At 38.0% G+C, this 19854-nt stretch overlaps 1 protein-coding gene across 1 annotated transcript in view; it reads right to left on the bottom strand.

The window, feature by feature from the left end:
- Positions 1–14366: 14366 nt before the first annotated feature.
- LOC115931421 (solute carrier family 35 member F5-like) overlaps positions 14367–19854 on the bottom strand; it is a 67506-nt gene continuing 62018 nt past the window's right edge. Inside the window, exon 10 of the mRNA XM_063699334.1 lies at positions 14367–14763. The gene's annotated coding sequence lies outside the window, so the exon portion shown is untranslated. The remainder of the gene's footprint in view (positions 14764–19854) is intronic.

Below are 19854 nucleotides of genomic sequence, written 5' to 3'. Positions count from 1 at the left end.
TGTGGGCAGGTATTAAAGTCAATCACTTTAATGTTTCCAGTAAGCTTCCAGATATGTCCACACAAGAAACCACGCAGATACGTTCTTCATTGTTCATTCATTTAGGGCCCATTTCCCCAGATCATACAGCAGGACCTTTGGTTAAAGTACAAGGGTCTGTAAATATCCAAACACTCGCCTGTGAAAGTCTAACAAGTCTTCTTCTGCTAATTCCACTGCTATTGCCCTTGTGCAAACCCGAACTTGCTTTTTTCTTCAAGGCTTTACAAAACGGCCCTGTGGCCCTTATTCTGTATTCTCACTCTAGAGGATCCTTTCAGTGGACTAAGAAGCCACCTTTTCCATGACTGGGAGAGAATGGTAAGACCCAGACTACACAGTATCCTTAGTGGGCTCTATTTTTGGTTCTATAGTCAGCGAAGCAACTGCTAATATAAACTGTAGGCTCCCCTGAAGTTACCCTCTTAGCATCTTTCTAACATACTGTCTCTATCTTGTGAACAAGCTTTGCTATGCTGCACTCCTCCTATCTGAATGTCTCTCTGATATCACCCATGGCGCAATCAGTATTTCTGTCCTCAGAATTTTCTGATGCCCTTCAGTAGTGGGAGTGGTTTGAACCAACCCTCAGTAACAATCTCACTTTTCTCTCCTGAGTTCTATATGCTAAACAACTCAGCAGTTTTAGCCAAACTTCAAGAGAACTCACTGAATAGCCCTATTCAATTTCTGCAAATTCCTGCAATCTGCATATGTACTGGTTACAACAACTTCAAATATTATCTGAGTAGATGGATCGTAAGTGTCCAGTGAAAATATCTGTGCCAACACCCTTGGTATATCTTTAACACTTGTTTCAGCAAAAGCCCCACTCAAATTCAGATTTATTTTTGGAGACATTATGGTTCAGGCCAACAGGATTAATAGATAAATATGATTCAACCAAAACCCCAAAAGCCCTGCTAGTCTCTAAGTTTCCTGCCTATTTCCAGTATATGAGAGAACCAGTAATTTATTTCTCAAAGTAGAAGAACTATCTCTGGTTTCTGCTGTTTATATACATCCTTCAGAATTTCATGGGTTTTAATAAATAAATTAAATTTTATTTAATTTAATAAATCCCGCTTAAATGTTAGCAGCATTTATCAGCCAGCCTCTGTTTTTCATTTAGGTGCCTCTCATCTTTAGCTCAACCTGATCTTTCTCTGAAGAGGCAATTCTCATACTGTCAGTGTAGTAAACTGACTTTCTATTAGTGATTTTTAACTCCAAATCCTTCGTGAGAATATGGCAAACTGCTAGTAAATTTTAAAATCCCCATATCAATGCATGAAATAAATACTGATTCACTTTCTACAAGAATGCAAATTGTTACTGGCTGGATTCCCAAATTGGAATGGCTAAAATAGTGCTAAATTAAATTAAATTTGGCCTGAAGCAACCTTCATACATTGAGTCCCTTAGAATGAACTGCAACCTAAGAGTTTATTTTTGTAACAAATAGTTGAGTCTCAGCCAATCACAGCCACTGAGCTCCAAATGAACACAGGCTGCCAACTGATCAGACCATGTCTATACAGGGCCAATGCCTCATCACAACATGCAAATTAGGCAAACACTCAACGGTAACCAATAAAGCTGTTTCTGTATGTTACTTCCTTTTCCTGTCTATAAAAACTGCTTGCCACATGGCTGGACGAAGTTCCCTGAACCTCCCCTGGTTCTGGGTGCTGTCCAATTTGTGAATCATTCTCTGCTCAAATAAAGTCTACTAAATTTAATTTGTCTATAAAGTTTTTCTTAACAATAGCATACCGTCCCCCATGATCTGAGGTACTTCCTTTATAGCCTTTACAATATCAGTTACAATGAAGGTAATCAGAAATACCAACCTGTTTAATCCTTCATACTGTTAACCTCCAGGATTCATCTGTCTTAAGTACTGACCAGACAAGAATTTGGAAAAGAGAGTTAGAGGGAACCAAAACTTCTACTTCAACAATTTCCTTAATCAGAACAACAATCTCTCATTACTTCAAGAGAGTCTGCATTTATTGTATACCACCAAAGATGTCTCCAGTCACATTTTCCCATTAGCAAATTTACCCCTACCCTGCTTTCAAGTGCCTTTCAGAGTATCATCTGTATACCCCACAGGGATTACTGGACAACTAGCATCCATATCTGGTGACCCTAAGAAGTTTGCATATCACCTCTACATCACTTCATCCAAAAAAGCCATTGCTAAAAGCCTAAGGCTTTTTTTTGTTTTATACTGTAAGGGATATTTTAATTTTATGGACTTTTGAATTTTAATTCCTAGAAATTACCTTTACTATTATTTTCTGTCTAGAACTTCTATATCTGGATATTTGCACTTCTGTGGATATTTCTCAGCTGTTCGATCATATTTGTTTCCTTCTAGGAATGTGCTGGTATCCCACCTTACAAATGATGAATTCTTTCTTCAGCTATATTCATTCTCATATGCAATCTATTACGCTTTTTATTCAGCTGTTAACTTCTTTGCACCTAGTGTTTCTATTTGATTATTTTTCATTACATCTTATTCTTGTTTCCTATTGATAATATCCTTCCCTTGTTGCATATTTTCTCTATTTCAAATTCTGACTCTTCCATTTTAATACTTCTGATATGTTGTCCAATTTACATTTTTTAATTTAAGGAAGATATATTTCTGAAATGTTCAATTTAAATAAGTTATATCTTAGTATTTTGACATTTAATAATATTATTAATTTGGCTTATCCCTGAAGAGATAGATACGTTGACTGTTTGTATGAACTGGGGAGGGGCAGAAGAAGGGATCTAGGTCAATCCTTAGAGGTCAAAGGTTTATGAAGGGATGGGCTTTCAGGTGAAGAACTCAAGTTACCACAAACCAGAATTAACCACTCCTATTCGGTTTCACCGCACCAAGTAACTTTTCAAGTCAACACTCTACATTCAAACACCAAGGAAATGGAAGACTGCCTAAATTGTCATCCATCAGCCCTGGAAGTTTGGAGGAAACTGAATGAAAGAGAGAAAGCCAAGTCTGGTGAGTCCTCATCCATTCGTTTTCCTCAATTCTCCACCCTGTCAAGGATTTTGCATTCCCTTGATTTTATCCCTACAGAAGGATGGGCCATTGGAAGTATTGGCCTTCAAAGGTATGGGCAACCATTGCCAAATCCTGCAACAAAAAAGAAGGCAAAGGGGAAGTCAAGACACTATTTCAACTGCTCTTTTCTAATTTCTGCTTTAACAGCTGAGCCAAAAGCCCTTTGCTGTCAGCTGCAGCCATCTACCTGCCTTGCCACATACCAGTTCAAAGTAGCTGTCTTTTTTCCTAAGGATTTCTCACATTTTTATGAGTCTGCATGGAGTTTTCCTTCTCCCCCCCAGTTTCCCTCGGGTTGATTTGCTGGAGAGCAGCAGCAGCTTGTGCTAATTTGCAGTCTTGGCATAAATTGGAAACTCTCCTCCAAGCAGGTTTATGAACAGGAAACAGAAGACAACATCGCTGTAATAGAATCAAAGTAGACTACTGAATAGTCTTCTGAGATATACAAGATCCAAATTCTGGAAGAAACCTCAAACATCTAATTGTACATTTGACTACCCTGCTGGAATATTTAACTGTTAATTCCTTTAACAATATGGTCTCAAGTGAATGGACTAGATAGACAATTTTAAAGTGTAGAATAAATTGAAGAAAAGTTTTACGTTTAAAGTTTAAATTATTTTAAATTTTGACTTAAAACTTGATTTGAAATTATCTTAATTTTAATAAAGAATGAAAAACAAATTTGAGAAATCTTCAAACTGCTTTCCACAGTGGCTGAACTAATTTACATACCCACCAACAGTGGATAAGCATGAACTTTCCTCAACAGCCTTACCAGCATCTTTTCTTTCTCTTTTTAACTTTTTAATAACAGACATTCTGACTGGTGTGAGATAGTATCTCATTGCAGTTTTGATTTGTATTTCTCTGATGATTAGTGATGATGAGTATGTTTTCATGTCTGTTGGCCACTTGTGTGTCTTCTTTTGAGAAGTGTGTGTCCATGTCCTTTGCCTATTTTTTTAATGGAATTATTTGTTTCTTGATTGCTGAATTGAGTTCCTTATAGATTCTGGATATTAGACCTTTGTTATATGCAGAGTTTGTACATGTTTTTCCCCATGCTGTAGGTTGTCTGTTTATCAATAGTTTGTTTCTTTTGCTGTGTAGAAGCTCTTTAGTTTAATCAGGTCTTACTTGTCAATTTTTCGTTTTGTTGCAATTGCTTCTGGGGACTTAGCCAAAAATTCTTTGCCAAGAAAGCCTCTGAGAAAGGTATTTCAGAGGCTTTCTTCTAAAAGTTTAAGAGTTTGAGGTCTTACATTTAAATCTTCAGTCCATCTTGAGTTAATATCTGTATAGAGTGAGCTACCATTTGACCCAGTAATCCCATTGTTGTGTATATCCCCAAATGAAAAGAAGTTATTATACCAAAAGGCACATGCACTCACATGTTCATCTCTGTGCCAATCACAATAGCAAAGACATGGAATCAACCTAGATGCCCATCAATGGTGGACTGAATTTTTAAAATGTAGTATATATATACTATGAACTACAACATAGCCATAGAAAAGAATGAAATCCTGTCCTTTGCAGCAACATGAATGGAGCTGGAGGTCATAATCCTAAGTGAATTATCACAGAAACAGAAACCTAAATATGGCATGTTTTCACTTACAAGTGGGAGCTAAATATGGAGCACACAAGGACAGAAACATGGGAACAACAGACACTTCAGATTACTAGAGAGGGGAGGGAGAGAGGGGGACATGGGTTGATAAAATTATTTGGGTATTATGCTCACTACCTGGGTGCAATATACCCATGTGACAAACCTAAACATGTACCCCCATATCTAAAATAAAATTTGAATTTTATAAAAATAAAAATAATAAAATATGTTAAAAAAGAAAAAAATAGATATCAATACTGGTAAACCTTAAACTACAGATAAATTGCAAAGTTCTAGGTAAAGTGTCTAAATCCCTACTTTTAGCTGGGACATCTATTTGAGAAAACCTGTATCCAGCTCTTTAAATATAATTTGCATTGCCTTTGCTTCAATTCACAATTTTGAAGCAATCATCATATAATGCTCCTGGTATTGGTGGTGAAAATAAGTCAAAGCATATTTAAGCCTGTATTTTTGAAGCATGTTAACTGTCCTAATGCCCATCTCCTAATGTCCTCATAACGGGAATATTTTATTTTTACATTTTGGTTTCTCTTATATTCCCAAATATAGAGCCCACATTAAATGAAAGCTAACTAAATAACTATTTGGGAGTTCCTGGAACCTACTCTTTTCCAGCCGTCTCTCTAAGTGGACTACCCTTGTTCCTCAGATTCCACCACATTAGGTCTTTTAAAGTTAATCATGAGTGCTCTACATTAAAATGCAAAATATCCTAGAAAGAAAGACATTTTTACCTACTGGTATATAATTGTGTATTATTTTATCAGATCGTTGGTATGGTATTGACCATACCATAGTCAATGAATTAGTATTGAATACCAGGATTTAAAGCAGGCTTCAAAAGACACTGAGGAACATAGATCAAAGAGAGCTGGTGAAAAGTTTCAGGATACCAGGTGGGACATGGAAACTAGCAGCACCTTTAGGCCATTTGCCAAAGTGGGGAAAGGAGAAAATATTTTAAAGCAGGTGGGAGTATGCTGATGTAACTACCTTCTTCACGCTTTCATTTAGAGCCACTGTGCCCAAGAGACTGAAAATATTTCTGAAATTATTACACATATCCCAAAGTCAGGGCTATAAATTGTGATGCAACAAAAGATCTGACTTTCCCAGGCTGACCACCCAGCTTGCTTACACCTCCCTGCACAGCAACATACACAAGTTCCAATTTGAGGCCCTGCTTTAGAAATTTCTCACCTGTCCAAAAGAAATTCACCTGAATCTTCCTCTCTACTCCACCTAAAACTGATGAATCATCCTCACTTCTGGTTGTAGAAAGAATGAATGAATTCATTTCTCAGAAAAGAAAGTTAACACTGAGATGATGGGGGAAATGTTGGCAGATATTCATATATGGACAACTTTTCCTCATCTCTAAAATCATACTATGCCTAAAGCCAATGTTCAAGTTACACCTATTTTAATTATTTTGCAATATTTAGATACCTAAGTCAGAGACGTCAAAGCAAGGGCTTTCCTTCGCAATTATAACCCCTCTAATCCTATCCCAAATTCCCAGCTATCTTCAAAACAAAGCCAGTGGATTTCTGTGCATAATTAACACCCAGACTAGACCATTCTTAACTGGCTCCTCACCTGTAACACCAAATTAATGTCAGGAAATGCAACTACACCTATCATTAGCTGCGTTCCATATTCCAAAAGAGAAAAAGATATTGCTTTGAATATATCTTCCTGTTACTTTTTCAAATATTTCCTTATTTGAATTCCTTTGGGTAAATGTCATTTCCTGTTAGGACCCCAAATTCGAATTCCTTTTTGAGATTCAAAATAACAACCAGTTGTTGGTTTCACAATAGCACTGCAAAAGACTGAAAGTTCTTATAAATCCCTGAAGGAACAAAAAACCATGAGAGTTTTTATCTACCTAACATTTTGAGTTTTGATCCTTTGGTTTTAGTTTGATATGCTAATATTTAAGCAAGTAATTAATAATAACTAATTTTAATAAACTCAGAACATCTGTAGAAGGTACAATTTAGGCAACTACTAAATCATGCACCTCTTTCCTGGATTCATTCTGTAGTTTTAAAACAAATTAGTGTCCATTAAATACAACATATTTCCATTTTAAAGAAATTATTTAAATTCCACATAATACTTTATGCATGCATGAATATTTGAACATGTAAAACAAAAACAAAAATGTTAGAACTTGTAGTTAGCACTCTGTTCAATGTTCTAGTTCAATTTCTATTTTTTTCGTCTATCCTATAATTGTTTATCTTGATTTTATTATTAAATGAGTATGCTGGGTTTATAAGATGAAATTAATTCCCATCTAGCAATTTCTAAATTCACAATTTTATAAGTCTTAGCTATGTGAAAATAAATAGAAACAGACCTCTTTGCTGATTTTATAACTAAAGAAACTTGAATTGAATAATTAGGACATAAAAACATGTGATAGTGAAGTTTACTGAGAAATGGCTACCAAAAACAAGATTCATTTTCAAGTAAACAATGCAAAAATTCACTAAGCTGTTCGCCAAGTAGTTTTTCTCTTTCTACATTTATACTTGCACTAGCTCTGCTAAAAGAAGCCTAATATATCTATGATTGAGACCATGTCTTTATTGGAAATAGTGAAAATAGGATAATACATTCAATATTGGTTCACTTAAGGTAAGCCTAAACTACAGGAGATAAAGAATGCCATTAGCCAAATAGAAACTGTCTTAAAGATACAACATCTAAGAAGATGATGACAACAGCATAATATGAAACTCCAGTTAGTTAGCAACCTGCTTTGGTGATAAGACTTGAGCTCATAGGGGTATGCGTCCCAATAAAATAATACAAAATGTGGAAGAAAAAACAGAGTGTGACATCAGAAAATTGCTGAAATTATTTCTATTTGAATACTTTTTTTCTGACCCAGAGAGGTACAATTTATCATGGAATGAATGGAACAATATGTGACAATAAGAGGAACCAATGAGAATAAATTAGGCTAGATTGCTGTGATACAGTGTTTTGCTTACTTGAACTGGCTACAAGTTTCTTTGCTAAATTCAAGTTGTTTCCTATACTGCTTAACGTGCCAAATTTGTTTTGATTTAAAATGCAGTAATGAAAAGAAAAAATTACATTGGCATTACTTTATACGGCAAAGTTATTTTTAGATATTAATATATTCCACAAACAAATTTATTGTACTCATTCTAGTTGACCTTAAAATTCTGTTATTCTGCTATTTTCCTAAAGAATATAAAGATCCAGTATGAATATTAGTGTAAAAAAATCTTACAAAGGTCTACCTGGCTTTGATGACCCGTCATTACACAGGAAGATCCCTGCTGCTACTGGCGCTGAATTCTCAGTCATGATAGAGCTGCTCCACAGTCACGGAAAGATTTGTTAATTTTTGCATCCACACCCCTTCACTCTAGTTTGACCACACGCTAGGTTGCCTCTTTAATGCCAGGTTCCACCACGTGACTTGAATTAGCCAATGAAATGTAAACAGAAGTTACACGCGCCTCTTCCATGCACCAGGTGCAAATCTTGTCTCATTTTCTTCTATCTCTTTACTCCCCCGCACTGCCACACGTGAAGCTGCTGATTGCCTGGGTTCTGGACTGAAGATCTTATGGAGATGAGCACCAGCTGTGGAGAAAGCCAGTGGTGTCCCAGACTTTAGGACTATTTCAGGAGAAAAAAAAGTACTTTGGACCATAGAACTTTTGCAGGTGAGAGCTGAGCTGTGTCACGGAATCCTTCATCTTATAGATGGCTAATTTTTTATTTTGGTAGAAGATGAGGTTTTTGCCATGTTGCCAAAGCTGATCTTAAACTCCTGGGCTTAAGTGATCTGCCCACCTCAGCCTCCCAAAGTAATGGGATTATAGACGTGAGCCACCACACTTGGCCTTTTCTTTTTTTCATATTTATTTAATTATTTTATTTTATTGAGACAGAGTCTCACTCTGACACCTGGGCTGGAATGCAGTGGCTATCATGGCTCTCTGCAGTCGTGAACTCCTGGACTCAAGTGATCCTCCCATCTCATCCTCCTGAGTAGCTGGGACTACAGGCTTGCACCCATGCCTGGCTAATTTTTTTATTTTTACTTTTTTGTAGTGACAGGCTCTCGCTACGTTGCTCAGGCTCGTCTTGAACTCCTGGCCTCAAGTGATTCTCCTACTTGGCCTCTCAAAGTGCTGGGATTATAAGCCTGAGCCACTGAACCCAGCAAAATTTGCCTTTCTTGAACTAATTTATCTCTGTTGGGTCCAAGAGCTTACAAGTTGGTTGTCATTTAATATGTTAAACACTAGAATATTTTTTAGTTGAAATTTTATTTTTTCCCTTTACATATTGTATCCTTTAGTGCTTTATTTCACTAATAAGAATTATAGTTTGCAATCATTTCCCACCTCTATATTCAGTATATCAATTTTTGTTTTTCCTTTCTACTTCTGTCTTTTGCTATAATTTGCTGTAATACAGGTACTTTCATCAAGGCATCCAGTTCTTTATATCATTCTATATTTTTACTTGGGAGAAATAGAAATGTTGCTAGTTCCATCTTACTGACAATACCTAAATTATTGTTTGTTATAGAACATAATGATTTAAATATACAAAACACTAAACTGTTTGAGATTTTTTACATTTTATGCGTGCAGAATTTACATTTTATGTGTGCAGAGACAAAAATTGTTATAAGATTACAAGTTAATGTGCAAGATGATTTCTGATTCATGAGTTTCAGGTTTTGATAGCATATCCTTATCCACTAGATTAGTCTTTTAAAAATGTGTATGATAAGGAAAAAATCGAGGGCATGAAATTCTGAGACTTATGGGAACTAAACTTAAATGTTGGTTGTTAGATTTTTTTTTTTTTTTTTTTTTGCTGCATATGAAGTTTTAGGCAGTCATTGTCCAACAACATTAAATACTGAACATATGGGAAAAGCATATGATTTTTCAAAATGTTTTTCTAAAGTAATCTCATTCTACATACACTTAAGAGCAGTTATAATGCTTTAGTGACACTTGAAGTAGCTATTTAATGTGATCTCACCACTATAGGGAAGGCCGTTGCATGACTTTTTTGTGTGTGCTTAACTGCTAAACAGGAGAACCTTTTCCTGAGCAACCAGCTGGGAAGGATTTAATTTGACATTCTCCCTACTAGGACCCCCCAAAGAGACTGGCATGTGTGCCCAGCCCATTATGACAAGAGAACAAGGGGAATGATGCTATCCCCTGATATCTGACCAGCACTTTATGTTTTAAAAAGTGTTTCTACAGCTATTATTTTATTCCCCGCACAACCACCTTGTGAAGAAGGTAGGATAGCTATTATTATCTTTCTTTCACAAATAAGCCACTTGTTACTTGGCTTCTAAAGCATATCTAAGCTCTAATTAAAGTTTCACAACATTAGTGTTTAGAGAGGTATCAATCAGTGCATCCAGTTTACAACATGATTCAGAAACTTGGGGAAAAAGCAGACTGCCTCATCCCTACACCCCAAAGAAACACAGCTATTTTCCTAACCAACAATCACCATTTACTTCCTAGCTGGCTATGAGAGAACAGTCAAGAGCAATTTATGATGCTCTTACCTCCTTAACAAAAGACACTGCAGTACTGTTAGCAGTACCATAATAAAATGTTTTTGGTTTTTTGCTTTAGAGATAGGGTCTGGCTCTGTCACCCAGGCTGGAGTGCAGTGGTACCATCATAACTCACTGCAGCCTCAAACTACTGGGCTCAAGCAATCCTCCCACCTCAGCCTCCTGAGTAGCTGGGACTACAGGTGCATACCACTATGCCTGGCTAATTTAAAAAACAATTTTTTTGTAGAGATGGAGTCTGGCTATGTTGCCCATACCGGTCTTGAACTCCTGGCCTCAAGCAATCCTCCCTCCTCGGCCTTCCAAAATGTTGGGATTACAGGTCTGAGCCACCCCATCTGGCCTAAAATGTTTTGAATTAATGAAAACAATACTGTACCAATCAAGAGAAGTAGGATGGAGGATCTGGTGAAAAAGAGATAACACTACGAGGAATGATTGATTTTGATGGGCTGGTGGTAAGGAAGGGCAGGGGGTGCAATCTGGAAGGGGTACACAGGTAGGGCTGCACACAAAAGTAGAGCACCATTAAAATGAATTTTAGATAAACAATGAACACTTTTTTAGTATTTTTTTTCTGGCAACCGTGTACACAGGAGACTTTAACTTTCCCTAGAATGTACAATCCTTGAGGGCAGAAATTTTTGCCTCTTTGGTTCACTGCTGTATCCCCAGTACCTAAAGCAGCATATAGTAGGTGCTCATGTATATCTGGCCTATATTAATAAGGTTTATTTCTTAAGCTAAGTAGTGTGTACAAAGGTGCTTGTTATATAACTTTCACACACTTTGTATGTCTGAAGTGTGGCATAATACATTTTACAAATTACAGCATTAATGAATAGCTCGTTTTAAAAGCAGTTTCTTTTACCCAGCCTCCGTGAGGGACTCCAAGGGGAAGTCAGAGTATAAAAGGTTGTGAATCACCCCTTATCCCATTTAAATGTTACATGGGGATGTCAACTTGAGATGATCAGTCGTCGGATGTATTTTGTGCCAAGGGCATGGTATGGCCTTTCCCAGAGGCTCCTCTTTTGCTTGTTTTATTACTAAGACTATGGAAAGTGCTTCTTTTGCCACTGCCCTGACTCCGTCGTCACATGAAATTTCCCCTCATGCTCTACGAAGCCCAAGCAGCAATTTTTGGAAATTGAAGAAACATATAATTTACTCCACATCTGAAACTCCTACTAAACCCAAATAGCTTATCCTTTTCTCATAGGAGACCAGTAATTGGCCCTCACTAGCTGCCATGAGGCCTCTTTACCTCATCTTCATCTAGGTTCTCTAAATGTTATTTACACGCATAGAAGTGTATTTATAACCCGCATCTCTTACATGGAGTATTTTTTTAAACATTGGAGAGGTGTTTCTTTTGTAATACAAAGTGGGAAAAGGTAAAGGAATGATTTTTATTAACATATTCTCAACCCTGTGAAATATATAACATTTGACCACTATATAAAAAATAGGAAGACATTTATTTCTAGGTGGTATTATCACCAGTAATTCTTGCTTTTGTTTTGGTTTTCAGACAATACAACGCGCATCTATACTTTTAAATTTTCAGCTGGGTGCGGTGGCTCATGCCTGTAATCCCAAAGTGCCGAGGTAGGCAGATCACCTGAAGTCATGAGTTCAACCCCAGCCTGGTTAACATGGTGAAACCTCATCTCTACTAAAAATACAAAAATTGGCCAGGCGTGATGGCATGGGCCTGTAATCCCAGCTATGTGGGAGGCTGAGGCACAAGAATCACTTGAACCCAGGAGGCAGAGGTTGCAGTGAGCTGATATCGCGCCACTGCACTCCAGCCTGGGTGACAGAGCAAGACTCCATCTCAAAAAAAAATTTTTTTTTCTATGAGTGTCATATATATGGTGTACACACATTTGTGTTTGTATATACATATATGTATGTATATATTACTATGTGTGTATATACATATACAGACACATACACATATATGTATGTTTGCATATATATTACTGTTTATGGTTGAGTCTCTAATTAGATTTGCTTATAGATGTACATGGGTCATGGTGACTAGAATAAGTAAAAAATCTTCCCCTGCACAGTCCAGATAACTGTCTGCAGTAACAATTCATACTCTGACACCCTGAAAGTCACAAATCAGAGAGCTTTCTTTTGCTTTCAACCTCAATGCCCAGACCTGTTAGGCAGGATACCAGGTGGGAAGGAAAAGTTACAGCTTGCTTATTAGATCTCAGAAACAAAGCAAAAAGGTAAGTACAGAACAAACCAAGTTGGAAAGGAATTAGTGGGGTAGGTATCTAAACCCATGAAGAAAGGATTTTGCCCAAGGCACCAGAAGAAGGTTGAGGTCTTGAGGTACCAACAATCTTAAAGACCCCTTCCCCTGAGCATGTGAATGGAAGCAAATGCAGGGCAAGGGAGGAAACCACATCATCAGAGGGAATTAAAACCCACCCACTACACTTGAAATTTCATAATGTTTCAATCTCCTCTCTCACCAAATATTTTACTGGAGAAAGTCATCATAATTCTGATTTATTTTATTTTTTGATATGGAGTCTCACTCTGTCACTCAGGCTGGAGGGCAGTAGTGCAATCTGGGCCCACTGCAACCTCTTCCTCCCAGGTTCCAGCCATTCCTGTCTTAGCCTCCTAAGTAGCTGGGATTACAGGCATGCGCCACCATGCCTGGCTAATTTTTGTATTTTTGTAGAGAAGGGGTTTCGTCATGTTGGCCAGGCTGGTCTTGAACTACCGATCTTGGGTGATCCATCCCCCTCGGCCTCCCAAAATGCTGGGATTACAGGTGTGAGCCACTGCCCATAATTCTATTTTTCTTACTTCATTTACAGTAAGTCCCCGAACTTCTCTGTGACATTACATAGGGATGATGATGACAGTAAAATAATAGCTTAATCTCATTAGATTATTGTGAGGATTAAGTATGAAAATGCAGGCAAAGCATTTTAGGCACCATGGTGCATTTAAGTGTTCAATGAATGTTAGATATTCTCATTCATGTCTTTATTATTGATAGCAGTCCCACAGCAGAATCTATAAAAGTCTCAAAGAGCTGGGCAGTAAAAAGGTCAAAAATGGAATGGACAGGGAAAGATCAGTCATCCCAGAACAAATAACTGAGTTTATCTGGGTTTGGGTTATAGTGTTCTACCCAGAGGAGATACTTGCAGCTGAGACCGCTAGAATAAAAAGTCACATTCATGGGCTGGGAATGCCCGCTTTAGAGGTCACTTCCTGCTGTTGTCTTCAAAAGTGCTTTACGGCTTACATAGCTCCTGTAAGTATGTTTCTGGTGCGCTCACTGGTCCTAAACCGGCAGGTGGATATACTTACCGATGGTTTACATGTGGAGAAATAGCCCTGCCCAATATTTCACGGTTAGTGCTGGAACTAGGACTCAAATTCAGGTTTCCTGGCTCCAACTCTACACTTGCTCCAGTACATAATGTTGTCATTTGAAGGTGTTCAGAGCCAGCAGACGTAGGACTCTGGACTCAGACGCTCAGAAAAAATTTCTGCATAGACAATTACTATTCTCACTCATTCAGCTATTTGGCACATAACTCAAAAAAGAAACGAACACTTGGCATGCCATTTTGGGCAGGTTGTCCCCATGGTGATGTGTCTCTTAGGAGGATCTTCTCTGCATTTCATGTACAGATTTCTCCCGAATCTCACAGAAGCAATATTGGAACAGAAAGTGAAACTATGTAAGTCTCTAATATAACCAAAATAAGAATTCAAATACAGGTCTTTATGATTCATAATATGGCTTGTTGCATATTCCTAAGAGAATCATTTTACAGAATATATACTTCTCTTCCCTCCTTTCTCTCTGTTTAGCAACATCAAACAAAAGCTGCTTGGGAGTGGCTACTAGGAATTGGTTTTCAGCATCCAAACTAATTTCCTCTCTCCTCATTCAATCCCTCAGAAAGAAGCGCAAGAGGAGTATACATTACATTTGCATCAGCATTCAGCATTTACATTTGTCTTTCAACACTTCAACAGAATTGACTTAGGTAATAATTTACTCAACTGATTTCAGTGCAAGACTCTAAGATAAAAGCAAATTTTCTGAGAGTAAAACAAAACAAACCCAAACTTCAATGGACAGAAAATTGCTTTGAAATCCTAGTTATCTAGGCAACTTGCTATTATCCGTTCATTATTAAAGAGAATAAAAAATTAGTTTGAGAAAAGACATACATTTAACACACAAACTCCAGAGCACAGGGTTACCTGAGGCACTGCCGTTAACCTTTGTGGTGTGAGCCATGCTGGCTTGAGTCCAATGAGAGATCCAGAAAGGAGTGAGGAGTCATGCAAATTTTATGCATCAAGTTCTCAAAGGCATTCAACCTGAAACAATAAAGAGAGCCCCATCAAAATGGAACATTTAAAAAATGTACAACACTAAATCTTAGACTTCCGTTTACAAAGATGACTGCTAACAGAGAAAGCAAATCGGAATGGGGGGAGAAAGACTATAGATCCAGGAGGTGACTGCATTGGACCTGGCAGTATGGAGATAACACCCACGGATGTACCAGTGGCTACATACTGAAAGGGGGTCTCTACACATAATAATCTATGGGAAACAAAATTGGTTCTCTAGAAATGAGACTATTTTAGGAAAGTGGTCACCAAATACAAATGACTTCCTAATGTGTAGCACTCTACAAAATATTTTTGGTTTTTAAGCATATCTTCCTTTCCAAATTCTGGTTCAAAAAGTTCATTTATTCAACTGCAATTTCAAAGCAATTACTGCACCAAATGTTTACATTTTTAAAAAGATTAACTTCATGGAAATTCTTTTGAGATATCTGAAGTCTTTCTACCAACGCCTCTTTCTTACATGCAACCACCTTTCTAAAGCACAAATCTGATCCAGTCAGTCCTCCTCCTCTTAAACAAAAATTCATTATCTCCCACTGTGCCGCTGGATAAACTTCAAATTATTAGAGGCATTCGGACCAGAGCAACTCCATCTTGAATAGGGGCTAGATAAAATAAGGCTGAGACCTTTATTTTAAGTCTAAATTCCCAGGAGGTTAGGCATTCTTAGTCACAGGATGAGACAGGTCAGCACAAGATACAGGTCACAAAGACCTTGCTGATAAAACAGGTTGTGGTAAAGAAGCCGTCCAAAACCCACCAAAACCAAGATGAAGATGAAAGTGATCTCTGGTCATTCTCACTGCTCATTATATGCTAATTATAATGCATTAGCATGCTAAAAAACATTCCCACCAGCAGCAGGACAGTTTACAAATGCCATGGCAATGTCAGGAAGTTATCCTATATGGTCTAAAAAGGGGAGGACCCCTCACTTCCAGGAACTGCCCACCCCTTTCCTGCAAAACACAAGAATAATCCACCTCTTGTTTAGCATCAAGAAGTAACTGTGTGTACAATCAGTTGAGCAGCCCACGCTCCTGCTCTGCCTATGGAGTAGCCATTCTTTATTCCTTTATTTTCTTAATAAACTTGCTTTTACTTTACTCTATGGATTCACCTCTAATTCCTCCTTGTGAGAGATCCAAGATCTTGGGGTCTGGATTAAGACCCCTTTCCAGTAACAAAATGATAGATCATGGCACATAGTTCTGAAACACCGGGGTCCACATTGGGCAATGTATTCATTTTACATTGATATTTCTATTTAAAAGTTACCTGAGATTACCATAATAAGACTTATATTTCAATCACAAAATTTAAAACAAAAAAAGAAAAAATACAAAAAAGAACACTGTTTCCCCTTTGGTTTTTGCAAATACCTTCTGAAAAATACTAGCAAACAGTAAACAACAGTACATATAGAAATTCCATTTCCATTGTGCCCAAACTCTGACTCTAGACCCATGAAATCAGAAGAAGTTGGGAGAAATAAACTCTAAGTTGAGAATTAAAGTGTCAATTCAGAAACCCACACGACCTCTTAACAACAGAATGCCAAGATAATATCTGTATACACTCATTCTAATGCAGCCATTGAAATCATATAAGTTTTTAATAAGGTAAAATATTCAAAGTATGTTGGTTAAAAGAAAAACAAAACTGTATACTATCCTAAACCTAATTTTATTAAAAATATGTGTATATGTACACATTTAATTTAAACGATGAGAAGTAAATGTACCAAAATGTTCACTGTGGTGGTTGCCTCTGGGTGATGAAATCATGGATTTTAGCTCTTTTCTTACTTTTGTAATAACAATTATTAAAAATAAATATTTAGGCCGGGCGCGGTGGCTCACACCTGTAATCCCAGCACTGTGGGAGGCTGAGGCAGGCAGATCACCTGAGGTCAGGAGTTTGAGACCAGCCTGGCCAACATGGCAAAACCTCGTCTCTACTAAAAAATACAAAAATTAGCCAGGGCTGGTGGTGCACGCCTGTAATCCCAGCTACTCGGGAGGCTGAGGCACCAGAACCACTTGAACCTGGGAGACAGAGATTGTGGTGAGCTGAGATTGCACCACTGCACCCCAGCCTGGGCGACAGAACGAGACTGTCTCAAAAAATAAAACTAAAAATTTAGACCCCTTCTGTCTTGTTTTATTTGCTTTAAAACCCTCAGGGAAAAGAAAAGGTTTTTTTTTAATGCTATTCAAAAAAGGAAACTATCAGGCTACAATCACGAAGATTATAAGGGGTCAGAAATATAAGTAAATAAAAAGGAAGGAAAAGGAAATGGCTGATTGCTTTGATCACACAGGTTGAGAATTTCTTGCCACTTAGTGAAATTTCCCTCATTGTTTAAATGGGTTTGCACCACAGTTCAAAGCTAACTACTGCGAAAGCAACTCAGTGTAAACTCAAAAGGACCCTTTTTTCTCTTTTTTTTTTTTTTTTAAAAACAGATTGCTTCTGACAAGCCTGCCCGCTGCGTGGCTTTTCCAGCTACACTGAATAGCATTGTGTCCACCTGGAGAGAGGAGATTCTAAACCATCCACTCCCTGCTGATCCTTAGTTTCTGGCTGGTGACACACCAGGAGGATAGGATGGCTCCAATCTCCCTGATGAAGGGGTAATCACCTGACTTTCTCTTGGAAACAGAGGCACTGGTTCAGGTCCACAACATTGAACTTGGAGAGCAATAACCTCTGTGTGCACAGTCATTGCTGGCTGAATCAAAAGGCAGGCATTAGGGATAAACACTGTCTTTTAAGAATAGGAGTGACTGTCTATACATTTCTGACAAACGCAGTTTTATTTTAAAAAAAAAAGTGGAGACTGGGAAGACCAGAGAGGGAGGGGCAAATGAAGGGGCAAAGGAAAGAAGCCCAGTTTCTGGAATTATTCAACTAAGTATGCTTTTAAAAGCTAACAACCACAAAACCCTAAGCCAAACCCTGTTTACTGGCCCCTTGCTAGCCTTGTGTGTTTGCACTCTTGCTCCATAACGGCTTGTAAATACCACCATGTAAAACCTTGAAGGCAAACAGAAGACAAGAAGGGACAAGCTGCATGTGCTAGGGGTGAATGAAATATGCGTCAAGGTATTTGGATGGAGATGTGCCCAGAATCTTCCTAGTCAAGCTTAATAAACTTTGGCCCAAGGTCCTCTCCTGTTATTGAAACTCTTTCATCTGGCAGAAGATCTTTTTCTCAGATCCAAATTGGTGCCTCCCACCCTTCCCCAAACTGAACAATAAAACCAAAATAAGGAGGAAGCCTAAAATTAGGAACTATAAGCATATCACTGGTAAAATAACAAGACACTGTTGGCCGGGCACGGTGGCTCACGCCTATAATCCCAGCACTTTGGGAGGCCGAGGTGGGTGGATCACTTGAGGCCACGAGTTCAAGACCAGGCTGGCCAACATGGCAAAATCCCATCTCTACTACAACTACAAAAATTAGCTGGATAGGGTGGTACACGCCTGTGATCCCAGCTACTTGGGAGGCTGAGGCACAAGAATCACTTGAACAGGGAGGCAGAGGTTGCGGTGAGCCGAGATCACGCCACTGCATTCCAGCCTGCACAGCAGAGTGAGAGACCCTGTCTCAAAAAAAAGAAAAAAAAAAAAAAAGAAGACACTGTCACTGGGTGTGAATCCTGGCAGTGTCCGTGCAAAGAGAACAGATGTATATTGTGTATTGATTTTTCTCAGTTATTATTCATGCTGACAGGCGGCCTCAAATTGTGAGTGCTCATTCTTCTTAATACTATGCAGATTCTTATGTCGGTGCATTGTATAAACCAGAAAAGGTTTGGCCACAGTCCATTCCTGTGTTACAGATCAATAAATTGCTTCTTTTCTCCCTCAGAGGACAGTGCAAACCAGTAAATCTTAAGTGGTACAATGGTGGCTTAGTTCTCCTAGCTAAGAAAGAAACCACTCCTGCGAAAGGATTTAGGAAAATACATCAACAGAGAAAATAAAGAATTTGTCTTTGTCTCTATTTATTTCGGGAGACTGAAGGATGCTGATGCATGTTTTAGTAGATCGCCAAGTAAGGTACAATGAATGACGGAAACATTGCATGAGCTGACCCCATAAATACTTTACATTAGCTAAAATGATACAAATATGAAAAACAGCACACTAGAACTTTGATAAAAATACACCAATGCAAACAAGTAGTTAGATAAAATTGAGATTTGATATATACTCTAGCACTGCTAAACTATCAATGCCACTATCTCAGTTAGAAACAAGATAATGCTGATGATAATATTGATGGTAATGTTGACGGCAGCTAATGTTAATAGACCTCTTACTATTAGTTATTGAAATATAAAATGTCACCCAAAGTGTAACATTAAGTACTACTAATAAAAAAAGATGTCACTAAATGATAAAATGCTTATTAAGAAATTACATTCATTATAAGACACATCCTCATTTCAGAGGCCATATGAGAAAAATGCATACCTTACCACTGATGCAATTGTTACATTCAAGGGACTTTTAAAAACACTGAACAGTTATTACCTTGTTTAAACTTCACAACAACCCTACAAAGTACTACCCCTTCTCTCCATTGTATACGTAAGAAACAAGCACAGGGAGTTTTAGAACTTGCTCACATCACACAGCTAGTATGACAGCGCTGACATTTAAAGCTGAGCAATTCAGCCCTAGGGCTCTTGTGATTATGTGATTTAGAGTAAGGGCACTATTGTTTCAACAAATGAGAACTTAGGGCATAAATGAGTGATGCATATACGTAAGGTAGTCACCTTAGTTACCTATATGCTTACTGCAAGGAGGCTTTGCGCAAATCCTTTTTAGATAAGAAAGCTGCATCTCGGAATTTTATGTAATTTTTTTTCTTTTTTGAGACGGAGTCTCGAACTGTCGCCCAGGCTGGAGTGCAGTGGCGCAATCTCAGCTCACTGCAACCTCTGCTTCCCAGGTTCAGGTGATTCTCCTGCCTCAGCCTCCCAAGCAGCTGGGATTACAGGTGTGTACCACCATGCCCAGCTAATTTTTGCA

This window comes from Gorilla gorilla, chromosome 17 (assembly GCF_029281585.2).
Source record: "Gorilla gorilla gorilla isolate KB3781 chromosome 17, NHGRI_mGorGor1-v2.1_pri, whole genome shotgun sequence".
NCBI lineage: Eukaryota > Metazoa > Chordata > Mammalia > Primates > Hominidae > Gorilla > Gorilla gorilla.
The sequence above is the reverse complement of the archived record's forward strand: the minus strand, read 5'-3'. Positions and strand labels throughout refer to the sequence as shown.